This window comes from Acomys minous (genome assembly GCF_964271855.1).
Source record: "Acomys minous genome assembly, chromosome: 4".
Taxonomy (NCBI): Eukaryota; Metazoa; Chordata; class Mammalia; order Rodentia; family Muridae; genus Acomys; species Acomys minous.
The window spans coordinates 24,409,639-24,435,099 of NC_140486.1; the positions used below are offsets into that span (position 1 = coordinate 24,409,639).

Sequence of the window (25,461 nt, forward strand, 5' to 3'; positions counted from 1 at the left end):
TCAAATATCTTAACGCAGGTATAACTGAATTCCCATGAAGTTAGAAAAGGAAGAATGAAGGGGGAAAGATTGACAAAATGGTATCCTTGGACTCCTCACATTAGGTCTTCAAAGACCCACGTCCTATACAGACTTAGAAGGCACAGAGAATTCCAAACTCAATAAATGAAAAACCAAACCAAGTAAGCAAACAAAATCTATACATCTCAGGTGGTATGACCAACCTGCTAAACAACAAGACAGGGAACAAATCTTTTAATATTCCACATAATGAACATAAAACTACTGAGTATCTTTGAGAGGAGAAAAGGCCAAAACAATCTATCAGCTCAGAAACCAACCTACAGCTGGGTCTGTGAGGACGAGATGGCTATCTAGTCAGAAACCTGCAGCTAGGCTGGAGGGTGAGATGTCCTGGCAGGTAAAGGTACTTGATACCAAGACTGAGGAACTGAGTTTGATTGCCAGGACGCACGTGATAGGGGGAGAGAAAGGATCCCTGCAGGTTGTCCTCTGACCTCCACACATGTGCCATGGAAGGTACATAGTTCCCATCCCCAAATACATAACTGTAACATTTAAAAAATATTACTTGAGGAAATCTATATCCAGCCAAAATCTCCAACAAGAACATAAAATGAAGATTTTCCAGATAGGTGAAAAGTAAGAGAATTCCTTACTAGCAAATGTTTGAGGCAGCGAAGAGACTTCTCAAGGCTGAGAGAAAAATGACCATTGACAAAAGCCTAGAAACAGAAGGAGTAAAGCACTGTGTGGGCAAATGTAATAATCATTGTCTCTTCCCCTCTTCATTTCCTTAGCATATTGGCAGTGTATATAACCGATACAGATAAATGATAAAATGATGGTTATGAAAGCAAATGTCTGACAAAGAATGTAAGCAGAGTTGCACTGGTACAAGGGTTCTTATTGTCGAATGAATTGGTTATTAAATTATTAAATCTAAGTAGACTATGATGAATTGTAGATGCCCAACACAACTCTTCAAGTACCGCTAAGATAGTTAAAAAAAAAAACTCGATAAAAGATTCCAAATTTCTTTAATTATTTCATGATAGAAATAACTGAAAAAAAAAAAACACAGACCAGAAAGTGTTTAAAGCAATACAAAGAATCAATAAAAATTATGTTGGAATATGCTTGCCAGTTATGGAAAATCACAAAGCAGCTAAGGAGAATGCACGCCCGAGTGATATATCATTCTGTGTAATTGGTTCTTGAAGATATTTACAAGTTTTGTCCAAGAGGTTAGGAAATGCTCTTATGACTTATTGCCTATTATCTAACTCAGTTTTATGATGACACACTCTTCCCTCCTGAATACTTTACCTTTCAATGTGGTGAAGCGATAAAAATGGTTTCCCTTTAAAAAATGTTGGGGAAAAAAAAGAAAGTGTTTAAAGCAGTAAAGTAATCCCTTTCTGAGCAATAGTAGAACCGACATCAAGGATGCCTGTGTTTACCCTTAGGGTCAAAGGCAAAGATTATTAGATTTGAATGAAGAAGGGAAGTCTAATTGTGTGCACTTCCTAGGAGAATCACTCTAATTTGAAAGATGCAAGCTTACAATAATAAAACAATATACACCTTACAGCTATAAACAGTACAAGATCAACATAGACCTGAGGCTCAGGGAAGATTTTGGAAGAGGAGGCAGAAAGACTGTAAGAGCCTGAGGGTCAGGGAGTTTGCTGTGAGATTGTCTCCTAGCAACATCGGAAGCTACACACGTGAAGTCTCACCAACAGGACTATCCAAATGAGAGCTGAACAAGGATGAAACACACGAACATGCCAAACTTGGCAGGGAAAAGTCCACAAGGCCTCAGCCCTACACAAAGAACTACAGGCAGGTGAGGAGAGTGGGGAGGGCGATGGGCACACCAACTGGTGGTTCAGTGCCCAGTGCTCAGCCCTGAAAACATACATAAGGTAACATTATATGCATTGAACAGTTTGTACTTAGGAATATGTATATATATACATAAGCAATATGCATGCAATACAAAAGTGAAGAAAGAAGCCATGCATTCGAAGGAGAGAAAGGAGGAGGTGTGTTGGAAGTTTTGGAAGGAGAAAAGGGAGGGAGAAATACAAACATAAAGACAAACACACATGCCAGGAATGATGGTGCATGCCTGTAATCCCAGCACTCTGGGAGGCAGAGGCAGGCGGATCTCTGTGAGTTCGAGGCCAGCCTGGTCTACAACGCAAGTCCAAGACAGCCAAGGCTACACAGAGAAACCCTGTCTTGAAAAATAAAAACAAAACGACAGACTAATCAAAATCCTCAAAGACAAAAATTGAAGAAAAGTGGACAAAAATGTGGAATGAAGCAAGAAAATGCTATTTTACAAATAGGCAAGTGATACCAGTGCAATAGAAGTAACGGCAGACAGAAGACACTGAGAGGTCCCACGCAAAGGACTGAAAGGGGCTGGAGAGATGTCTCAGTGGTTAAAAGTGCTTGTTCAGTTACTCGCATCCATAGGAGGCAGTTCACAACATCCTGTAACTACAGCTATAAGGGATCCAACCCAGAATATTAGCCACCATACAATCAAGGCTAAAGGAAGTCGTTTAGGCTGAAGTAAAAGTAGGCTCATTGATCCAACAAAGAAATGAAATCATCACATATGATCAACGTATAACTATAAACATGTGTATGGGGTGTGTGCATTTATCTCCATTTTTATCCACTTCTGTTGAAGTTTCAACATTTATCCAAAGTAATTAAAAATTAACTTCAAGTAGATTATGATAAATTAAAGACACCTGTCGTAATCCCTAAAGCAATCTCTAAAAATAACCCGAGTAAACGATATAAAAAATGTTAGCGGCGTGTACTTATGCTGACTTGATGTTTGACAAAAGCCCTTGATTGCTCATGAGTGATGGCTCCTCAATATTTAATATTAGGAATGGTCTGAGATGGCTGCCAGATAAATTCTTTTTGAGAAACTACTATTATACTGTTATTGATCACTAAAAGTGTATCTATTACTAAATGACACAAACTAGATGTGACCGGCAACTCTTTACATGCAGTTGGAAAATGTCAGAAAAATGCCGCAGTTGCGAGTTAACTGCCTAGAGCATGCTTGGGGGAGCCCACTGAAGGTACCTATTGTAGACATAAGCAGGTGGCTACTATGGTTTGACCCCTGTTCAAATCTTAAAGAGCCGGCTAAGCCCACAGTGGGAATGGTGTCCTCATGTGGTTAATAGTAAAGACCATTAGTAGGCCCTCAGTCTAGCATGGGAGAGAGCCATCTGAAGAATGGCTGCCCTGTTGTGGTCTGCAGTTGGCTGGGGGACGGCAGAGAAAAAGCCCGCCCACTCAATGGACAGAATTCTGGATGGTTTGCAACAGGGTATCTGAGAAACTGACTTGTGTACTCTTCTGTTTCATGTGGTTTATGCTCCCAACAGACACGTCACGGTCACTTTTTCTTATGTCACATGTTCAGCATTGTGGTGAGCAGGCTTACTTAAGGGCCAGTCTGGTATGAAATGGGAGGCATGCTTATGAATTTGTCTGAGGAGCAAACTCAGTGTTTTGCATGAACTTACAATGAGAGAGAGAGAGAGAGAGAGAGAGAGAGAGAGAGAGAGAGAGAGAGAGAGAGAGGGAGGGAGAGACAGGGAGAGACAGAGAGAGACAGAGAAAGAAAGAAAGAAAGAAAGAAAGAAAGAAAGAAAGAAAGAGGTTATCACTGCTACCCTTATCATGACGGTTTTGGGTTAGAAAATCACTTAGATTCCTTTAGATATAATCCCATACTGACAAGGAAGTAGCTTAAATGCACTTCATGTCATCTTCATTAGGAACAAGCAGCACACATGTCAGCACCCACAAACGCCATTTCCGTCAATGTGATCTGTCTCAAGGGACTGTCATAAAAAGATGGGGAGACAAATTGGTCAGTTAATTAAATGCAGCATCTGTAGTACTCTGTCAGCACAGCAAACCTCAAGACTTCAGAGAGGCAGTATACAGCCCGCTCCCTGTGCAAACTCCCTCCGAGGACTTATAAGAGACGTGAGCGCGATCCAGCGGATTCGCCAAAGCCTCAAAAGAGAAAGATAAAATGCATAGAAAGTCAGGAGGAGTCGGGAGTCTCAGGCTCCCAAACTCACTGCCATCTGGAAAGTTCAGTCTGAAATATAAAATAAAACCACGTTCAGCTTTTAACTGACTGATTAATGGTTCCAGCCCACATGTACTGGGCAGGAAGCTGAAGTGAGCATCAGTCACAAGTCTCCAATTGCTCTCAGTAAAACACGCAGTGGAAACTGATAATAGATTTACAGATGGCTTTTTCTCTAGCCGGGCTTGCTCTCCACATTGCCTCCGCTCTCAGCAGCACGCTGAGATCACTATCTAACACTTTTCCATCAGTGTGACCACATTTTCCTGTCAAATAATCATGTTTTTTTTTCTAGGACTAAATGCATGTGTAATGGTCTTTAAAATCTACCTGGAAGTGGCTTTAAATTGAGGTTTTAACCTCTCTTCTCAGTGTGGTCCATTACCCAGGCAAACCCACAAACTCTTTTTTTGTAAACTTCTAAACAAGTAAAAAAAAAAAAAGTGGGAAGCTCCTGATGGACTCTATATAATAACAAAAACTTGAAGAAGCTTTTGCATTTTTTGAATAAATGTAAGCTGAGAGAAAAAAGTCTCTGTGTCATGTCTAAGTGTTGAGTGTGATGAAAATCAAATAGATATAGAAAAAAAACCCATGCCAACTTCCTGTTTCCTCTCCCGATAACCTATAACCTTGGAACCTCACTGTAATTTAAGTTTCAGAATGCCATTCATAGAACTGGAATATGAATCATGTACCATTTTGTGGCACTGTTTGGAAAGTTTTGGAACTTTTACAAGGGGAGCCTCACTTGGAGAAAATGGGTCTCTGGGCTGGACCGTAGGCATTAAAGCCTGGCCTCGGTTCTAGCCCAGACTCTGTTTTCTCATTGGCCACTGAGATATGAACAAGCCCTCTTATAACCCTACCCCCACAAACAGGAACTGGTCTCCTCACAGTGACTAGGACCATCCCTGCCATAAACATTTGAGTTGGAAAAAAAAAAACCCTTCCCCTAAATTCCTCTATGAGGTATTTTGTCCCAGCAAAAAGAAATTTTTTTCTTAGTCTGTACTTGCTGTATGATATTGAGCCATCTTTTCTGATGAGGCATTTACACACTTTTTAATTGTATAACTTATTTATTTTCTTTTGCAAAAATAATGTTTAAAATGTATTCTTTGAGAATTTTATACATGTATAGAAAGCATTTTGATTGTATCAATTTTCCAATTCCCCAGACCATCTCTTCCAACCTCCCAACACACACTAGCTTAACATCCTCTTAAAAAAATTATTTATTTATTATTTATTTAGTATGTATACAGTGCATGTACTCCTGCACGTCAGAAGAGGGCACCAGATCTCATTATAGATGGTTGTGAGGCACCATGTGGTGGCTGGGAATTTAACTCAGGATCTTTAGAAGAGCAACCAGTGCTCTTAACCTCTAAGCCATCTCTCCAGCCCTAGTGTCAGCTTTTCTGAGTCTGATTAGTGCTATGCACATGTACATGGGTATGGCGCCATCCACGGGAGCACGGGCAAAGGATCAGTAGAGAGACCCCAAACAAATGGACCCTCTTCAACAGCCTTCATGCCAACAGTGCCTCAGTAAGGTGTAGGGTCTCTTGAGTGTCTACCCAATCAATGCACCCTCCCCATCACCCACCTCTTAGATTCTTTCTACATTTCTTCCACAATGCACCTTAAGCCTTGCAGGGAGGGGTCGACATAGATATCCCATTCAGGCAAGAGCAGTCACATTCACTTACTCTCGGTGCCAATTATGAGTCTCTGTAACTATAGTAAAATGTGTGTAAATCTAGAAACAACTAAAATAAGAACAACAACAACAACAACAACAACAACAACAAAGAATTGTGCTTAAACAACTAAAATAAGAATAAACAGATTTTACTTATTAATAGAATCTTCATTAAGGTCTTTCCACTGTGTGTATGTGTGTGTGTGTAGAACAAATAACACTGTTGGGCCCTGGACATCTGCAATATGGCAGAGGTAGTCCTGCTGAAGACACAGGCATAGAGAGGACATTTTCTTTCAGAATTTCAAAACATCATAGTCCTTGAAACATCTGAGTCCTTAGGGGTTCTCAGAAACCCTAAGCCTGGATGGAAACTCTTACTCTGTTAGCTGAGGGGACTGCGACAGAGCTGAAGAACTGTGGCTACTACAGGCACAGTTAGTTATTCCAAGGGTAGCTGGGGGCTGTGTCTGCTGACGCCAGAGGCAAGGCTGATAGCCTAGCCTGACAAAGGCGTTTGTCACGGACCTGCTGCGGAAAGAAAGCAGACTGTGCTGAGTCTGTCCGCAGTTGACTGACATTAGCAGGAGGGAAGTTTTCTCTTTAAATCTCTAGACAGTCATCCAAAAGCCATTATGGGCTTCAGATATATTAATTTATCTTAGAGCTACTTGGAGTCAAGTTCCCAGTTTGGTTGGCCTAAGCTTTTTTTTTTTTTTTTGTTACTTTCTCTGAAATTGTTTGAGTCGACTTAGGATGGCTGCAAGTGTCTTGGCATAGCACAGCGTTGCGGTTTATCTCTCCCCTGTACTTCTTGGGAAATAGCATGGGCAAGAGTCTCCGAGTGTCAGAGCTCTCTTCCCTGGTGGCTTTCGGGGACATGGAATCGCTCCTGGTTTTGATTCTAGGAATGCATTGCATTCTTCTGTGGAGACTGACAAGAAGAGGAGGAGAAGAGATGAGTTAGCTACTTCCAAAGCCATCAGGGCCCACCGTGGTTTCAAAGGTGGCCTGTGTGCTGACTCTCAGACCCAGGGCACTACTGATTTGAAAATGCTTGCCCTGACCATTCACAAGTGGTATGTGCTACTGTGCCCCCATAGCTCACCTTGCTCTTACCATATTAAAACCAAGGTCTAAGAACAACAGCCGCTACCACTTTGCTGCCCTAGTAGCCAAAGGACCAAGGCACTACTTGGATGAACGTAAAGAATGCGGGCTCTGGTCATTGGATGAGAGTTGGCGTATAAGCGCCCAAGGCGTTTTCAAGTTGAGAAACTGTAGCTTTATTAAGTCCATCACCGCCTCCCACAGTTCCCCAGGGCCCTGGCTGACATCTGAGTGGATAATAAGCAGGTACCGGCCACTTTCATTGCCATACCCAGTGTCTCTGTTCTAACAGTGTTTTCTTTACTTCTTCAATATGTGATGTGTGGGCCAGTCCCTGTCTATAGGCGACTCCCAAAGGGAAAGCAAACCGAGTCTGCACAAGTCAAATAACTTTTAGCATGTATCCAGCCTGGGGTGAAGCATCGACAAAGTGACCTCTGGGGAAGTTTCTGTTGTGTTTGATGCTGTGGACAGTCCAGCTTGCTGTGCTCACAGTATGGTCATTGTAAACTGGAACAACCTTCCTTAATTCAGTTTGACCACTCACCTGTGCTCGCTCACTCCAAATGCCCTCTCTTCAGGAGCTTTATAGATAGAAGGTTGAGATCTGGTCCTTCTATACGAATTAAAGCTGAGCTTAAGACGAGAAACACAGTAGGATCAGCTCTAAAGGATCTGGGTCGATTTCACACAGCACCAGATGACAAGGAGCCCATCTCTGTGGTCTCATACATTGCTTTTTTATTGGGATTCCAGGGTCATGCGGAACTCCAGGTGAAATTTCACAGTTAGCATGATGCCTTTTTGACTTTTAATGTCCTTCTCATTGACTGAACAAACAAAAATTTACTCAGCACTTGCTCCGATTAAGTCTGCAACAAACTCCGGTGATCTATGTATTAAAAATAAGTATTTAGAGAAAAGGTAGAACTCGGTGTTCTGGCTAGTTTGTTTGTTTGTTTTCTTTCTATCAACTTGACACTAGCTGGAGTCATCAGAGAGGAGGGAGCCTCAACTGAGAAAACGCTTCCATAAGATCAGGCTTAGGCAAGCCTGTAGAGCATTTTATTAATTAGTGATTGATGTGGGAAGGTCCAGGCCATTATTGGGTGGTGCCATCTCTGGGCTGCTGCTTCTGGGTTCTACAAGAAAGCACATTGAGCAAGCCATAAGGAACAGCACCCTCCATGGCCTCGGCATCAGCTCCTGCCTCCAGGTTCCTGTTCTGCTTGAGTTCCTGTCCTGACTTCCTTTAATGATGAAGCATCATTACGTGGAAGTATAAGGCAAATAAACCCTTTCCCTCCTAAGTCGCTTTGGTCATGGTGTCTCTTAACCTCAATAGAGCAGTGACCACGTCACTCAGACACATTTAATTTAATTTAATTTAATTATTTTGGAGATGGGGACCAAAACCCAGGTCCTTGTGCTTGGTAGGCAAGCACTCTATTGCTGAGCAAAACCCCAACTCCCTCTGAGTGCATTTTAAAATTTGCCAACCGTTTCAATCTTTTCAATCCATATGTTCTAGAGGAAGATGTTTTCTCGGTCTCAAACACCCAAGGCATTCTAGCTGTGCCTTTCAAATGTGACTTACATTTCAGTTTGCAAATTTATTTTGGTCACCGTTCTCTAAACAGCCTGTACTAGCTTATACTCTCCTTGAAGAAGAAGGCATGGGGCATCAGCCTCATTTCTCTCACCCTGTTTGCTTGATGTAAAAAAGCAGCCATACGAATGTTTCTTTTATGATGTTCGGATAATGTGGCTCATGAAACTTAAATTGCTCAGGATGAGCCTGCTTTGCCACTTTCATATCCACTCATGGCTTATGGAAATCATCTTGGGCTTATTTTTCATCACTTAGACATTCATTATTTAGAGAAACAAAATTGCCCGAGACAACTAGGTATTGTCTTCCTAAGAGGTTTCCCCCACTAACTTACTGGGAGGGGCCCAAGATGGGTTTCCACTCCGAACTGGTCTGCAGACAGATGCCTGATAGGCGTCCTCCCAGGCAGAAGGCTTTCTAAATTAGCGCTGATAGCTGAGCAAGACCTCCGAGACAGGCGGCCCTTCCCACACTATTACAAGCACTTCCCATTTGCTTTTGCTATCTCAGTGTTCATAAAAAATCATCTCCAGGTCACGAATCCATCTAGATAATTCTGCAAAAATATATAATGTCATTGTTGGTGTAGAGTTGAACTCCTCAAGGCCCACGGAATTTGGTGACATTTAACAGCTGTTGTACTTCATGAATGTCTTGAAGTGATTGTGCAAGACCTTTTGTTGAGGGTAAGGCAGCCTTGAGGAAAATGATTTCTTTGTCATATTTCTCCAGTGTTGAACTATTTGGCTTTATGGTGGCCAGGGCAATTCTCCTTCTGAGCAAGAAAAGTGCTGAATATGACAGTTTCAATTGGTGTTTGCTGTGATTTCCTCTAACTTGGTCTTGAGGTCTCTCTGCAGAGTACCTAGCCATAGTAGTTACTTTCTAGAAGCGCCTGATAAAGAGTAGGTCTGTCTCAGTTGTGTGTGTGTGTGTGTGTGTGTGTGTGTGTGTGTGTGTGTGTGTGTATGATGTGAGAGAGAGAGCAGGGGACATAACAAAACTGTAGCAGAAGGTTTGTTGTTGTTTGTTCATTTGTTTATTTTTAACAGTTCTTGGGGGGGGTGGGGGACAGAAGAGGCTGTCTAGGGCCAATAGAAATTCCAGAGGTAGCAGGAGGCAGAACCAGGAGTGAGAGAGAATGACGTCTGTGGGTCCATACTGTACTGGTGTCCACCATCTTGTCCTGACTTTCCCACAGAGATGGAGGATTAGCCAGCTTAAGGAAAATGGGTGAGAAGTGGAGCCCACTCCACATGATTCTAGTATTCAATCATGTGTTGCTGTGGTGGAAGCTGTGGGATTTGCTGGGTTTCGTATAACTGGGATGAGGGACATTCAGGCTGTATCATAAGTCACCTTATGGGGGTGGGAGAAGTTTTAATTAGTCTGGAAGTGATGGGGTTTATCTGACTGGCATTCACAGGACAGGTGTCAGACTTGAAATGGATGCTGAGGTAACATAAAATGGTAAAAATTTATGGTGTTATTAAATATTAATTAGAAAAGGTATTATACACCGGGTGGTGGCGGCGTACACCTTTAATCCCAGCAATTGAGAGGCAGAGGCAGGTGGATTGCTGTGAGTTTGAGGCCACCCTGATCTACAAAACCAGTCCAGGACAGTCAAAGCTACACAGAGAAACCCTGTCTTAAAAAAAACACAACAAAACAACAACAACAATAAAAAGGTAGTATCTCAGATCAAGCCAAGTTATACAGAGAATTGGGACATAGGAAGAAAGGCCAGTAGAAACAGGGACTTAGAAGCATGCTCATGTTCCAAGTGTGCCAAGTGCTGCCACACTTCATTTGATTGCCACAAGACTTCTTAGAAGCAAGCATCTCCCTGGCTCTACTCATGGGCTTGCTACAAGTCGGGATATACTTGTTTCACAGCGCACTGCTTGCAATTTGCACCATCCCAGCGATGGATCCTTCTGAAATCCTGGGTGCGGGAAGATGGTGAGAGACATGTGAGCAAAGAGGTAGAGACAGAAGCAGGATGACGCAGAAAGGATCAGATTGGTGCCTAAGGGCTCATAAGATGGGGAGGGAGAGGAGAAGGAGCAAGAATGTAGCAGGTGTCAGCATCACACAGCAGGTGTGGTTCCTCGGAGGACAAGTCTCACTCTTTTAAAACCACCTCAAAAGCAAGAGAATGTCATTGCCAATGAAATGGAAAGTATTACAGCTGCCTTGAAATGGCAAACTAAAGGCTTTGGAGGTGGGATCTTTCTTTGTAGCGGATATTTCCACTTGTGTTCAGCTTCCCATGATTACAACACGATCAATCACATTCTGGAGAAAACTACTAAAAGATGTCCCCCTTCCCCCTCCTCCCCCCAATTCGAGGAGCCAACTGGGTTCGACTTGGAGACTCAGTGTCTGCCATTGGGCTGGGAGAGCTAGCCACTGCTGTGGATTTGTACGGGTGGTGGCTAGCGGGCAGCTACTGGGCTTGGGCCTGGCTGATCCATCTCTGTTACCTCTGCGGCTGCCAGGGTCGTAGGCTCTCTGGAGGCCTGGGAAGCCTTGATGGTTAATGTGCAGTTTGTAAATGCACTCGCATTCACGAACGTCAAATCGAGATGTATTATTAATGCTGGATCGAGAGGAATAGCGAGGCTTTTGTGGTTTATGCAGTAAACTGTGTTTTCACTTAAGAGTGGAATATAGTAAATACAAATTGATGATACAGGCAATAATTATCATGAAACCACAGCACAGGCAGGCTGACAATGGAGGCCTGGGGCTAATTCACAGCTAATTCGACGGGGAGTGTTTCCCTGTAAAAGTTTCTTGCCTGGGGAAATGGGTGTTTACAAAGAACTCTGCGCTGCCATAGTCTAGAAAAGCCAGTTGGTTCTTCATATACAGTTTGTCCCATTACCTAGTTAATGGTTACTATTTTCGGAACACAAGTGTTGTCCTTATTTTAAGCAGTACAATTAGAATATTATACATCAAAACAAAAACTATTCCAGAACTTTCAACAACAGAAAGAAACTTGTTTCATCCAGACAATGCTTGTTTGGTTAGCCTCTTGCTCTCCTAACAGACCCAGATGGCATGAAACCTATATGGTTTTGATAAATTAAAAAAAAAAGTCCATGTTCAGAAAGAACCAGTTTGGACTGGCAAGCCTGAGTCCCCTGATCCTTGATGCATGAGCCACCAGAGAGCACCTGACAACCTTTCTGGCTCCTCCCTCCTTGCTATGCCCCAAGTTAAAGGAGATGCAATCTCCAGTCATAACCATTTAGATGCATTTACCCAATGCTTACCTGGGTGTGTGTGTGTCTGTGGTGGGTAGGGTGGGGGTGGGCAGGGCTTAATAGCAAGCACCCAGGAGAGGGCGAGGCAAAAGTGCAGTCCATTCCGGTGGGCAGCTATCCTTAATGCACATGCATTCCGCTCTTCCACGCCGGTCATCTGCATGGTTGTTTCCCACTTACTGCAGAAGGATAGCTCCCTGTGGAGGCCCTGGAAGAAGGCTCAGTTCCATACAGTTCTTAAAACACTGTAGCTGTTTCTCTCTGGGTAATATCACCTTTCAAGTGTGTCTCTAAGGATGTAGCCCTATAGATGTGATATTTATGAATTATTTCTCCCATACGCATAGAATGCTCCATGATCTTTAGAGGAGAGAAACGCACACACACACACACACACACACACACACACATTCCCCTGCACTCATTATTAACTTATGGATAAGGCGAAAATAATGTGTTCTAAAAATGGAAGAGGTGGGTAGAGTGTATATTTCAAGCAAAATCCAGCATATTTTATAGTATGGTTATGATTTTTCAGGGGAAACACAGCCAGAGGTTGTAGTATTGTTAGTTACTTTTGTTTATTTATTTATATTTCACACACACAAAAAAGAAAAACCTCTTAAAGCTTTTTGGAATTTTAGGTTTTTGAATTTTATTTTATGTGTGTGAATATTTTATCTGCATGTATATGTGCACCACGTGCCTGCCTAGTGCCTGGGGAAGTCCAAAGAGGGCGCCAGCTCCCTTGTAACTGGAGAAATTCGAGTTATGAATGGAGCCATGATATGAGTGTTGGGAATCGAACCCCGTTCCTCTGCAAGAGCAGCTAGTGCTCTTAGCCACGGAGCCATCTCTTCAGCCCCTCTTTACTCAGTTTTAACTTATACATTGCTTTTGATTTCATAAAAACATTGCTTAAAAATCTGGACAGTTTCTCCATAAACAGTACAAACTACACTCTTCAGGCAGTTTAGTGGTCCAGCGGCAGGAGCAGCTGGCCCTGAGATGCTTCGTGATGTGCTCCGAGGGTTCATCGCTCTGGTTCTTTCTCTGAGGTTCTCATTCAGGTAGTGTCACCAGGCACTCTGCTGTGGGCACCGCCTGGGAGAGACAGTTGCAGTCTCCTCTCTCTTTCACAGACATTGGGGAAAGATAAGGAATGGCAGTCACATTTTGTTTTGTGGTTGTTGTTGTTCAGGGACCATGGCGCCCACTTGGAAGCAGTGGCAGCAGGTACTGCTGATTTCTGAGGAGGGGTGGCTGTTTAGAAGCCAAGAACACATTCCTTCAAGTTAGATGATAGCATTCTTCAGTTTGCTATAGAATTTATTGCCCCGGAGAATGATTACATAATGTTTCAAGATTAGGCCTAGATGTACACACACATTGCAACGCTGCAGAGAGACAAGTGTGGCAGATGGTGGATTCTCGGGCAAGTCCAGATGTTCCTGCCTCTCAAGAATTACTATGAACTAAATGTTATGCATCAAAACAGTTTTGCATATATCTGTTCCTTTTCAATATAGCTGTGGTTTTTTTAATAGCTGAAAAACAATCAAATATCGGTATGTTTCAGGCAGTAAACTTTAAACCCCTACTCAGATCTAGCCAATAGGCAGAACATTCTCCACAGTTGAGTGGAGAGTGGGGTATGACTTTCACACATACTCTGGTCCCTCATATTTGACCATGTCCCCTGGAGGGGGAGACCTGGTGGCACTCAGAGGAAGGATAGCAAGTTACCAAGAAGAGACTTGATACCCTATGAGCATATACAGAGGAAGTCCTCCTCAGGAACAGTCATAGGGGAGGGGTATAAGGGGAAAATGGGAGGGAGGGAAGAATGGGAGGATACAAGGGATGAGATAACCATTGAGATGTAACAAGAATAAACTAATAAAAAATATTGGTATGTTTAGAGGACAACATTTAGTGACATAACTTTTCCCATGCAAAGTGTTTGTCTTGCTCTTATTCAAGGCCTAAGGAGCCTAGATCACCATCTTCATCTTGGAGAGGAAGTGTTCCCATCCTTGTGGAGGTGAGCTGTTATTCCTCACACAGCTAGTTCCACTGTGGATGGAGCAGGACCCAAGTGTCTCAGCTGACTCTGGGTGTCCAGGAGATTTTCCTTCTTGAGGTTTGCAGCTGTGCATGCCGTTAGTGTCTATTAGAGCTTTGAGGTAGGTGTTATGCATGGAATGTTTATGTCCCCACCATATCCCAAGGTTGAAACCCTGGCCTCGATGTGACAGCATTTGGAGCTGAGGCCTTTGGCGTCGATTAGGGGAGGCTAAGAAGGAGGACTAATGTGCCCATGAGGGTAGGGCCTGCGGTGGGATTAATGCTCTTCCAAGCAGAAACACAAGACTTCTCTCACTCTTTCTTTCCTTTATAGCACACAAAGAACTTGCCATGCACAAGGATGTGGTGGCCTCTTCCAAGTAGAGACAGAAGCCCTCATACTGCAGAAAGCACTCATACTGGCACCTTGATGTCACAGTTGCAGCATCTATCACTCTGAGGTGACAAATATCCATTCTTTAAGCCACCCTTTTAATGGTATTTTGGTATGGTCCACTCAGCAGGCCTAATACAATAGAAAAGGAGCAGACTGAGTTAAATAAAATACAGCTTTTTGTTGAGTGCAGTAGGCTGAATAATGGCTTCAGGGCTCAAATCCAGGAATATGTAAATGCTAGCTATCGTATAAGGAAAGGGCTCAATTATGGATCTCCACATGGGGCGATGATCCTTGGTTATCACTGGGGAAGGAAATGGCCTTTTCAGCAACCATAGAGGCTTCATCTAATCCAGAACTCAGAAAAAATCTAGTAAGCAGTGTTTTCCAAAGAGGCGGAAGGAGGACCCGTGGCCACAGAAGAGGAGGAAGTCTGTGACGACGAAGATATTGGCATGAAAGGACCACCAACGGCCTAGAGAGGAGGGACAGGCTGTACTTTGGAGCCTCCTGAGGAACACTGGCTCAGGGGGATACCCCTCCCTTGGATTTCTGGTTCCTGAGACTATCAGGTAATACATGCTTGTTATTTTAAGACATCCGTTGCTTGCCATTGGAAACTGACCTCAGTGTTTTATTTTCTTAGGTCTGCTGTTGTTGGCCACATCTGATGACCCCTGCTTACTGTATTGGTGTCTTTGTATTGGAGCAAGGTGGCTGAGGACTTAGCTTGATAGTGCTACAAGGGTCGAAAAATGCTCTTCTAATTTCTGGGTAATGGTCAGACTTGGGTCCACATTTTTTTATGTTATCTGGCATTTGGGCCTTGTGGTATTTCTCAATGACAGTTCATTGCATAGTGCAGGAGGGGGGGGGGAGAGAGAGAGAGAGAGAGAGAGAGAGAGAGAGAGAGAGAGAGAGAGAGAGAGAGAGAGAGAGACTCTTGTCAGAAAGCTGCTCTGCAATCAGCTCATACCTCAGTTATGTGAGAGACTTGCGTTTTGTTTTCGGCATTTTCACACTGTCTCATTTCCCTGGAGAAGTGGGGGGGGGGGGTGCGGGCTAAGATGTATTTCTAGAGTGCAAACCATCTTATGAGGTTACCAAACATTCAGAGGAAGAAAAAAGGTCAACAACAGGATCAACATTGTTCATCCCTCACTGTTTTCTGAAGCTCGGATCAGAGGATGCTTAATTGCTGCAAAGGGCATTTTCTCCTGCAGGGACCAGGAGGGCAGACACTGTGAAGAGACTTTTATCTGAAAAGGCCAACTTTCTCTAAGATGGGCCATAATAGTTGGAAATTTAAGTTTTTCATCCCCATTTGGACTGTGGTTGAGGCTCCGCCCCATAACAGAAAACATGTGTACACATCCCTTGCTACTTCTGCCTCCAGTGCTGTGGGCTTCCGCTTTTGAGGTCAGCGGTCCATGCTTTTCAAGTTTCTGTGTCTGTTTGTATTCGCCAGGAGGAAAGAGTGTGCCTTGTTCTCTCATCAGGCAGCTGATTGTGGACATTTGGGCCAGCTGCCCAGATCTCAGTTTTTTGCTTTTGTTGACCAAAACCTAAAATACAAATACTAACTGATGACATCGCATCATCTTTCGCAGGTCCATCTGGTGATCATTAGTGACACTAATTCATTACTTATGAAGAAAACAAAACACAAGGAGAAGCTCAGCAAATCCTGCCTTCCTGTTTCCGATGAAAGCATCCAACAAGTAAATATTCCTCCAAGCAAATGCCTGAGAAGTCATGCCAGTAAGACCCAAGAGACTGGATTAAAACATACCATACGCAAGGATTTCAATGGCACATCGGAAGGTCATCTGCTCTGATGAGATACTTTCCTCAACTGTGACCTTGAGAGTATAGTATACAAACTAATTAAATGGCCACTTGTGTTTTTAATTTGTCATCTGAAGGACTCAGATATTTGCTATGTACTAAATTTGAATAAAAGCCTCTGAAGAATGAGTAAGTGGAATTGATGCTCAGAGAGGAGATGGTATCTCCCACACGTGTGGAACACTGGCATCCACGGAACACAAGGGCTCCTGGTTCTTGACCCCCATTTCTAAGAAGGTCTGATACTGACTGAAGGGGAGATGGGATAAAAGTGAGATGGGCAAATGCAGTGTCCTGGAGTACTGCTCAGGTGTCTGAAAGCCCTGTTGGGGATTTCAGTCATCTTCATAGTTGTCTGTGTTTGAAGGTCAGCAGTGATAGGATGGGTCCTACCGTATGGCCAAGAAAAAGGCAACTGTTTTTTCAATGCACATTTATCTAGTAGTAGATTTAATTTATCTTAACTTGGCCATTACAGGGATTTTTGAGTATTTTGTAGTGGTCAGAGGGGTTAAAATATTTGTAAGAACAGTGTTGGGGGTTGGTCTGATGCTATGTATTTTGATGCTAATAACTGGCTGGCAAGATCTAGTTGCTGCCCTGAACCTTGCCTCCCTGATTGACTGAATAAAAGGCCCACACCTGGGCAAGGCAGAAAACCTGGGTGGAGCAAAGGTTAGTGGGCTTTGAGCAGAGAGGCTCTTGGGGAGGAGAGGAGACAGGACAGAAGAGGAAGAGGAAGAGGGAGTCGCCGTGGGATGGGAAAGAGCCATGTGGGACTAGAGGAGGAACTCCGAAATCCCACATGAAAGAAATGGCCCGGATGAACAACCTTAGTAAGTATTTTATGATTACGCATGGGAGGTAAATAAAACAAAAAACCTTAGAGAGCGATGGCATGGGATGGAGGCTGGGATATAAATGAAGACAGCTTAGGAGGTAATGTCTGCCTTGCCCCAGGTGAAAGCCGGCTATTATAAAATACATCAGGTGTCTGTGTCCTTATTGATTATAAAAACAGGTTCCATAATACTGCCATAATAATTATAAGCCTAGTAATAAACATTTATTAGGCCATACCATTAAACTATCAGCAACTGAACCGTTTTACTCAGTCACCAACACTCGTGGGAATTTGTTGTCTTCAGGATGAACTGGACAAGCACCTTGGGTGTGTTGTTTTAAAGATAGAGCATGGCAGTAGTAAGGAACATGTGTAGTAAAGTGGCTGCTACAGTTTGGATGTTAAGTTTACCCAAAGGCCACGTCTAAGGGCTTGGTACCTACTATTGCATTTTGGGGAGTGGAAGCACTAGGAGGTGGGGCCCAGCAAGAGGTCTTAGGACTTGGGGAGGGGGTGCTCTTGAAAGGGATGATGGGATTCTGCCTGCCCGTCCTCTCCTCACTCTGAATATTAGCGAGAAGTAAATGCTTTCCTATTGCCATGTGTTTCCTCCCACTCAACCAGGACCCTAAAAGCAATGGGTTCACAATGGCATGAGCCATAGCTCCTGTACTGTGAGGCACAGTTAAAGCTTTGCTGTGACAGGTTGGCTGTTTTGCATAGTATTAAAGTGTGGGGATGCTGGCGTGGGGTTTACACGGCGTGTTGAGAACAGTGGGCTTATCTCATACACATTAGAAAAGACATTCAAAGCTGGGACTGGTGGCATGAGACTGGGATCCTAGCTTCTAGAGATGTAGAGGCAGAAGGATTTCAAGTTCAAGGCATGCCTATGAAGTTCGGTATGGCCCTGTCTCAAAATAAAAATGAAAACAAAACAAAACAGAGCTGGCCTTAGCTTGGTGGTAAAGTGCTTGCCTAGCATGTTTGAGGACCTGGGTTCAATCTCTATATGAAACAGAATCCAGGAAAGGATATTTCAACAGTCACATAGGGAATAGGTAAGAGAAGCAAAAGTTGGGTACGGTAGTCCAGTTGGAGAGGAGAAAAGAGGATGGGTGGATCTTCTTGTCCTTAAGGAGATTATAGTTCAGTACATCGTGACTTGGAATGATGTTGCTATCCACACAGCTCAGAAGGCACAAGAGGCTGGGTTACACCTGAGGCAACCGTCCTCTCCTTATTCCCAGAGCCATGTGTGTGGGGCTTTTCAAAACGGACACCTGGCTTCATTGGTAGACAGTCCTTGGGGTATGTCAAATCACTCTAATATGTAGAGATAGAAGAAAATCCTATGAAAATGGGCAAAGCAGGAATATCTCTCCAGATCTCTATAAAACTGAGCATTCAGCTACAACTTGTAAGAAGTAAAAGTTTAGCCTTTTGTTACTCAGCAGTTACTTATAGAGTCAGCTATTAAAATAATGGACAGCTTAGGATCTAGTTTTCTTCAGAGGGATTGAAATTGAATTGCTTTTAGCTTTAAGATAGTATGTAAGTTGTGATAGTGGCTTAGAGTGGTGTTTTACATCTGAATTTTTTCATGTCTATGTAAGTACCACCATTAAATCAGTCATTTCTGGGTTACCACGGTGTCACATGTGCTTTGCTCTGAAACAAGGCAAAAATCTTGATTGTTTTGCTATTAAGAACACAAATAAATCTCCACAAACTTCTTGTTTGTTTTTGAGACAAGGTTTCTCTGTGTAATATGGATGTCCTGGAACTCACTTTGTAGACCAGGCTGGCCTCAAACTCACAGAGGTCTGCCTGCTTCTGCCTCCCAAGTGCTGGGATTAAAGTTGTATAACAGTACCACCTGGCTTTAACAAACTTTTAGGCCCAATTGTATCCAGGAATAAAATAGCAAGATGGATATATGTAAAATAAAAATATTTTGTGAAGTTCTAGTGAGAAGCACTTATCCTCACTTGATAAGGAGAGTACTAGAGACTCAGAGAAGTGAACCGGAAGCAGTTTTATTTACAGCTTTGCAAAGTTAGGGATCAGCCTCTAGAATGCCAGGTGTGCAGACTGGGGGTGAAAAATATAGTTTATAAACCCTGACTCATGACTCTTCCTCCTCTCCTTTTTATTTATTTATTTTTAATATATTTTATTAATTTATTCATATTACATCGCTCTGAAGGTCTGTTTCCTAGGCTACGTACGGGGCACACGTTCTTTATCTTTTCTTCTCTCCTTTTTAATAGCCAGGAGGATACAATCTTATGTGTCACCTAGGTCCTATCCTTCCTTCTGCCATTTATGCTTGTCTTCTTCCTACAAAAAAAAAAAAAAACCTGAAAAACAAAACAAAACAAAAACCCCGCATACGGGTTCATCTCTACATTTGTATCCTGCTTATTTAAAAGCCTATTAGACTCATGACTTTCAGGCAAGCTAGGCTCCAAGTAATTTTCTGTTCTAAACTTCAGTGTGTGTGTGTGTGTGTGTGTGTGTGTGTGTGTGTGTGTGTGTGAGCTTACCAACATTTGGGTGGCTGGGGGAGTGGTTAGACTAACAGACAATAACAGTGAGTCTAGTGTTTTTCTTTTACTTGTAGAAGTATCTAAGCTGGCTCAAGGTCTCTTTGAAACTGAGCATCAGATCATTTCCCACTGCCCTTCGGAGCTTTAAAATGATATACTTAAGGAGTGGCATATCAATCACACCTTAGGATTCATCCTCCTGGAAACAGTATGAGTCCTGGGAAATGAGCTCAGGTCAGGGTTGGTGGCAAGAACCTGTGCCCACTGAGCCATCTTGCAGACCCTGAACCACACTGATCTTGAATGTTTAATGAAACTCAACTCCCTTGGTAAGTGATGCGTGATAATGCTTCCTTATTACCCTTTATACCTCCCTGGATTTTATATGTAAAAATTTACATCTGTGCTATGAAGGACACCACTTTGTCATTTTTTTTTTTTTTTTTGTAGCTCTTCTACCAGGGCCATGCTCCCATTGTAGAATGAACTAGAAGACTTTCTCAATCATCTGCTTTTTGCAATGGTTTATAAAGATCTTGGTAATTTTCCTTCTATGTTTAATTGAGTTAACCAGGAAAGATATTTTGACCTGGTGCTTTCCTTGTTAGAGTGCTTCTGATGATTAATTTAGCCTCTTCAATCATCATTTCATTTAATTAAAAAATGTTTGCTTTTGGAAATTTGTATTTTAAAAATTATTTTGTGTAAATGCTAGGCTACTAACGAAGTTGCTATTTGTAATTATCCTTTTAGTGTGTATGGGTTTATAGTGGGTCTTTTTCTCTTAGAAATAACTGTGTGCTCTGTTTTCCATCTACCCCCCAATGGACCTGTCTGCTAACGGCTTAGCTTTGGATATGGGGTTGTAAAATAGCTGTAAATCTGTTGGGACAAACCTGAAAGACCCACATGAGAAGATTGTGTGGCCACAGATAAGAGAGGTGGTTACAAAAGGTATAGGTGACAGAAAACTGAACCCAAAGGAAGAGTTTCTTAGTATCCAAGGCTACTGTGGCTCCAAAGAGAATGTACAGGATTGAAATACAAGTCAGGGGGCACAGAATTTAAGGGAAAGAAGAAAAAGAAAAAAGCATTTACAAAAACAACTAAAGGAATTTCTCTGACTTCTGTAGCAAGAAAGCTGAGAGATGGACTAGGGCTAAGAGATTGTTAAATGGAGGCTCCTCTTCCTGCTCCCATGAGCCTCTGGGATACCTGAGGCTCTTTGGACATGCACCACAGCCCAGAAAAGTGAAGCCTCACAGCTGCAGTAGGGTAAGAGGTGACATGGTAACATCAGTTCTGCCTGTGGGCATTGGCACTTTTATGCCCACGGAGCTGCTGGGGGGCGGGGGAGCGGGCAGGGAAGGGATTACTAGTGCCTGATCACCCCCTGCCACCACATAGGGAGTTAATCTTCTTTTAAGCTATGGTTCTCACTCATCCATTCTCAAAGACACTCAAAGAACAGCACCCTTAAAAGCCAAGGAGATGCCTGGGTAAACGAAGCAGCAGGGTTGCCGGCCTGAGCCAAAGAACTGGAAAAAACGTTAGATGAGCTAGCCCCTCATACCCCAAAGAGCCTCTTTTGTTCTCAATGGAAATATGTCCATTAATAAGACAAGAAATAAGGGTTATGCCTTGCATCCATTCTGTTCCTGTTCTGGACCATTGGCTGGAGTCAGTGGGCTGAAGTTATGATGGTCCATATCTCCAAAATTATGGCGACTTTTGTTGGTTCTCTGGCAGAATTGCCAGAAACTACATCACCAGAAACCACCATTAAATTTGTAAATGATGGGACTAGTTTATTTAGGGCGGCAGACACACATGTAAGATGAGAGTCATATCTCCTCCAGTCTCCTCAAGTCTTCCCACAACAAGGTCGTCAGGTTAAGCCTGAGGGGAGTTGGCATTCTCTGACAAAAGAGCTAGAATAGATAAAGTCATTGCAGGGCTTCCAAGCAAGTCAAACCTTGCCCTGGTTTCATGTAAGGGAAGGCCACCTGTGCTGGCAAGGGCCTCTCAATGAGAGAAAACATTTTTATAAGTCAAGAGAATCCCACAAAACATCTCCTGTCTAGTTGTTGATCTTACATACGATGGCAGGGTTTGGATGAGGTCATAAATTACAGTCGCATGGTAACTAAGCAATGATGTTTGGCTACGGCAGCTTGGTCATTCACAGGAGGTGAGAGATTGTTTTTTTTTTTTAATTATTTTTTTATCAATTTATTCATATTACATCTAAATTGTTAGCCCTTCCCTTGTATCTTTCTATTCCTCCCTCCCTCCCACTTCCCTCCTTCTCCCTTCCCCTATGTCACCTCCTCTCCCTATATATGCTCTTAGTGGATGAGAGATTGTTTTTAAAGCAGCCTTGGAAGCTCTGTGCCTGAATGAAACACTTAACCTTGCAACCTTGTTAATTTATCACTCTAGCCTGATAGAGCTGTCAGCCAATTTTCAGTTCCTTGCTTCTCAGTGCAGTGGTGTATGTGCAGCAGTGGTGTATGTGTGTGCAGCAGTGGTGCGTGTGCAGCTGTGGTGTGAGTGCATCAGTGGTGTATGTGCGTGCATCAGTGGTGTGTGTGCATCAGTGGTGTATGTGAATCAGTGGTGTGTGTGCAGCAGTGGTGTGTGTGCAGCAGCGGTGTGTGTGCAGCAGTGGTGTACATGCAGCAGTGGTGTATGTACGTGCAGTAGTGGTGTTCCTGCAGCAGTTCTATTTCTCAGATGTGTCTTTGGGAAGGGAATCTCAATCCAGGTCAGGAAATTACCAGAAGCAATAGCCACTCCTGTGACATGGCTTTCATCTCAGCCTTTACAAATAACTGGTTTGAGTTTCCATGCACTCCTCCTGTGTGAGTGTGTGTGTGTGTGTGTGTGTGTGTGTGTGTGTAGAGGCCAGAGGTAAACCTTATGTGTTGTTCCTTGGGTGTCATATACCTTTACTGTTGTTTAATCGTTTAGAGGCAGAGTTCTCTAATTAATCCAAAGCTCACCAAGCACTATAGACTGGGTTGCCAGGAACCCTGGGAACCCTCAGACTCCACTTCACCACCTCTATGTGGACACACATGTCTATGTCTGGCTTTTTAATGGAGATTCTAGGGACCAAGCTCAGGTCTTCATGGATGTTCTAGATCAAAGTTGATTTTTTAAAAATATTCTGTGAGACTGCAGCAGTTCAGACGAGATTCTCCCAGCCCTGCCCAGCAAAAGCACCTTCAACCATGTGCTACCAACTCCTCCCTCTGGTCTCTAACACCAGTGAACTTGTATCCGTAAACCACATGTGAATTTCTTCTTGTTTTCATTAAATACCTTACATTGCTTCAACCTCAAATAGTCCCATAGTCTACTAAGGTATATATAGAATTCATTGTGATCCTTTTCTGTTCCTAGGATCTCATTGTAGTATCTTATTGAACTATTATCTATTTCTTCATTTTTACTTATTTTGGCAACACCAATATTAGCATGTACATCAAGACTGTGCTTCTGAAGTATATGCCATTGTATTGAGTTAAGCTACGGGTTAACATTATATCCAGCACAGTTAAGCAACATCTTCTGTATCATTTTTCATTGAATCAATTGCCTTTTATATTTTATAGACAGATTTGGCACATTTAATGACTATTGTTTTACAAATGATTAATTCCAGTATGAATTTTCTTTTATAGTCATTCTTACCTTCAAGGACAAATTTATGCAGATCAAATTTTGAAGTCCTAAAACTTATATAAAACTATTATGGTTTTATCTACAAGTTCTGATGCAACAGATTTTACTAGATGAGGTTTCAACAGTGTCAGAGAAGCCTTTTATTGATAATACCAGAGGAGACAACTTAGGGGTGTCTCCCATCTGCCCCAAGAGTGACATCATCTGCTTATGCACGCAGAGAGGGGGTGCTCACCTCCAATCATAACAAACCTTGCATGCAAATAAAGACTTGTAGCTCTTGATAACCCCAGCACTGTCCCTTTAGTTGCAGTCAAGGCCATCTCTCTGCTGGGCCACAAGGGAAACCGTGTTCCCTCTTTGGCCAGCACGGAAATGCTAGCAGGATCATCTAGAGTTCACGACAGCTTGTATAGCAATGCGTCTGGTACAAAATGTTTGGAACAGCCCTGGCAGAGGCTGCATCTACAGGAGCCAGAGCAATCATTTGTGATCACAGTGTCATTTTCTCAAGGCAAGCATGGAGCATTCAGAACAGCTGGTGTTGGCATAAGCTTAGATCTGGCTGGCTGCTGGATTGACAATTCTTCAGGTTAAGGCATCCAGGGCTGCAAGGGAAAAGTTTAACAGCTGCAAAGGAGGCAGCTGATTGTGCCATTCCACAATATCTTTGTACACCAGACCTTAAAGATGCTATCATCAACACTGATGGTGACTTTCACACACATGTTAACAGTAGGTAAATGTGTCCAGTGCTCCAGGAGAGGTGGATCCTCTTCACTCATCTCACAGTGAGTGCTGGGAAAATCTTCAGGTCCATGGGTCATAGAAGATGGTGATCTAGAAAAGAAATACTTGCACTCCAAGCAAACAAGCTGTCAAACTGGTAACTGGAGGTGTGTTGAGATCAAAGGTCCTTACTACAGTGGCTTCCCATCCCCCTCCTGTCACCCTCCTTAAACTTCAGTCACATTCCCATCCTGGGATGCTGATGACAAGTGGTGGAAACTGTCCTCACAGGCTTCCCTGCAGGCACTCACGTTCTCACCTACACATTCTCACCACCGGAGTCACCTTAGCCATCCTCTCGCTAAGCCGCTCTCCCATTCAGTTGTCCTACTGACTTGTTACGGTACTCAGGAGTAGATTAATGTCACTTTAGTGGCTTCAATGTAACAGGTCTGCTGTGGTTTGAATGAGAAATGTCCCAGGTAGGCGCATGTATTTCAACACTTGGTCCCCAATGGGTAGCGCTGTTTGAGGATGTTATGGAACCCTTAGGAGGTACAGCCTTGCTGGAGGAAGTGCGTCATTAGGGGCGGGCTTTGCGTGTGTAACCGTGCCTGCTTCCGGTTCACCCTTCTCCCTATGGGTTGTTATCTCTCAGCTTCCGGTACCAGCCATCATGCCCTTCCTTACCACTATCACAGCTAGCCCTCTGGAACCACACGCCCCAAATCGAATCTTCATTAAGTTGCTTTTGGACATGCTATTTTATCACAGCAACAGAAAAGTAACTAATACCAAGTCTAAGATGGTTGGAAACACATGTCCAGCCAAGTGTGTTGTGAACATTTAAACACTAGTTATACATGTGAAAACCTTGTATGTTTGTATTTTTCTTCACTTTAACTCAACATATCTTTTATATATTTTTTTTTTGGCCGTGTGTGAATTACCTGTCATGCCACTGTCCAAGTTTCTGCTAGTACTTTTCTTAGCCATTAAGAATTATATGTACTTTGGTTCAATTTTGTGTTCCTTTTCTGGCTTATATAATGAAAATATTTTTGCAATTTGTCATTTTCCTTTACAAAAAAATGTTTGCTGAGCAGTGAAACATGCCTTAATGCACGTGGGAGGCTGGGGCAGGAGAAAGGTTACAGAGCATCTATTTCTAGATCTCAAAGAAATTACAACAAAACAACCACCACCACCACAACACCACACCACCTACACCGTAAGTCAAAACAAGTCAGGGAATGTGAGTTTTTATTTCATATTTTGCATTTATTTGTTTATAATCTCTGCACTCAACATCATGTTTGGAACAGATTCAAATTTTGTATCATAATACACGAAACTGTTGCATTTTTAAAAATAGTTTTTTACAAAGTCGGTTTTTTTTCCTCATATGAATTAAATAAACCATTTGGTGTGTTTTCCGTTCTTAGAGCAAAATAA

At 42.8% G+C, this 25,461-nt stretch overlaps 1 long non-coding RNA gene across 1 annotated transcript; it reads left to right on the plus strand.

Annotated features, from left to right (window-relative positions):
• Positions 1-1,757: 1,757 nt before the first annotated feature.
• Positions 1,758-16,302, plus strand: LOC311595529. The gene is made up of 3 exons (XR_014778472.1): positions 1,758-1,873; positions 14,990-15,117; positions 15,954-16,302. It is a non-coding gene; the product is annotated as an uncharacterized lncRNA (long non-coding RNA).
• Positions 16,303-25,461: the final 9,159 nt, after the last annotated feature.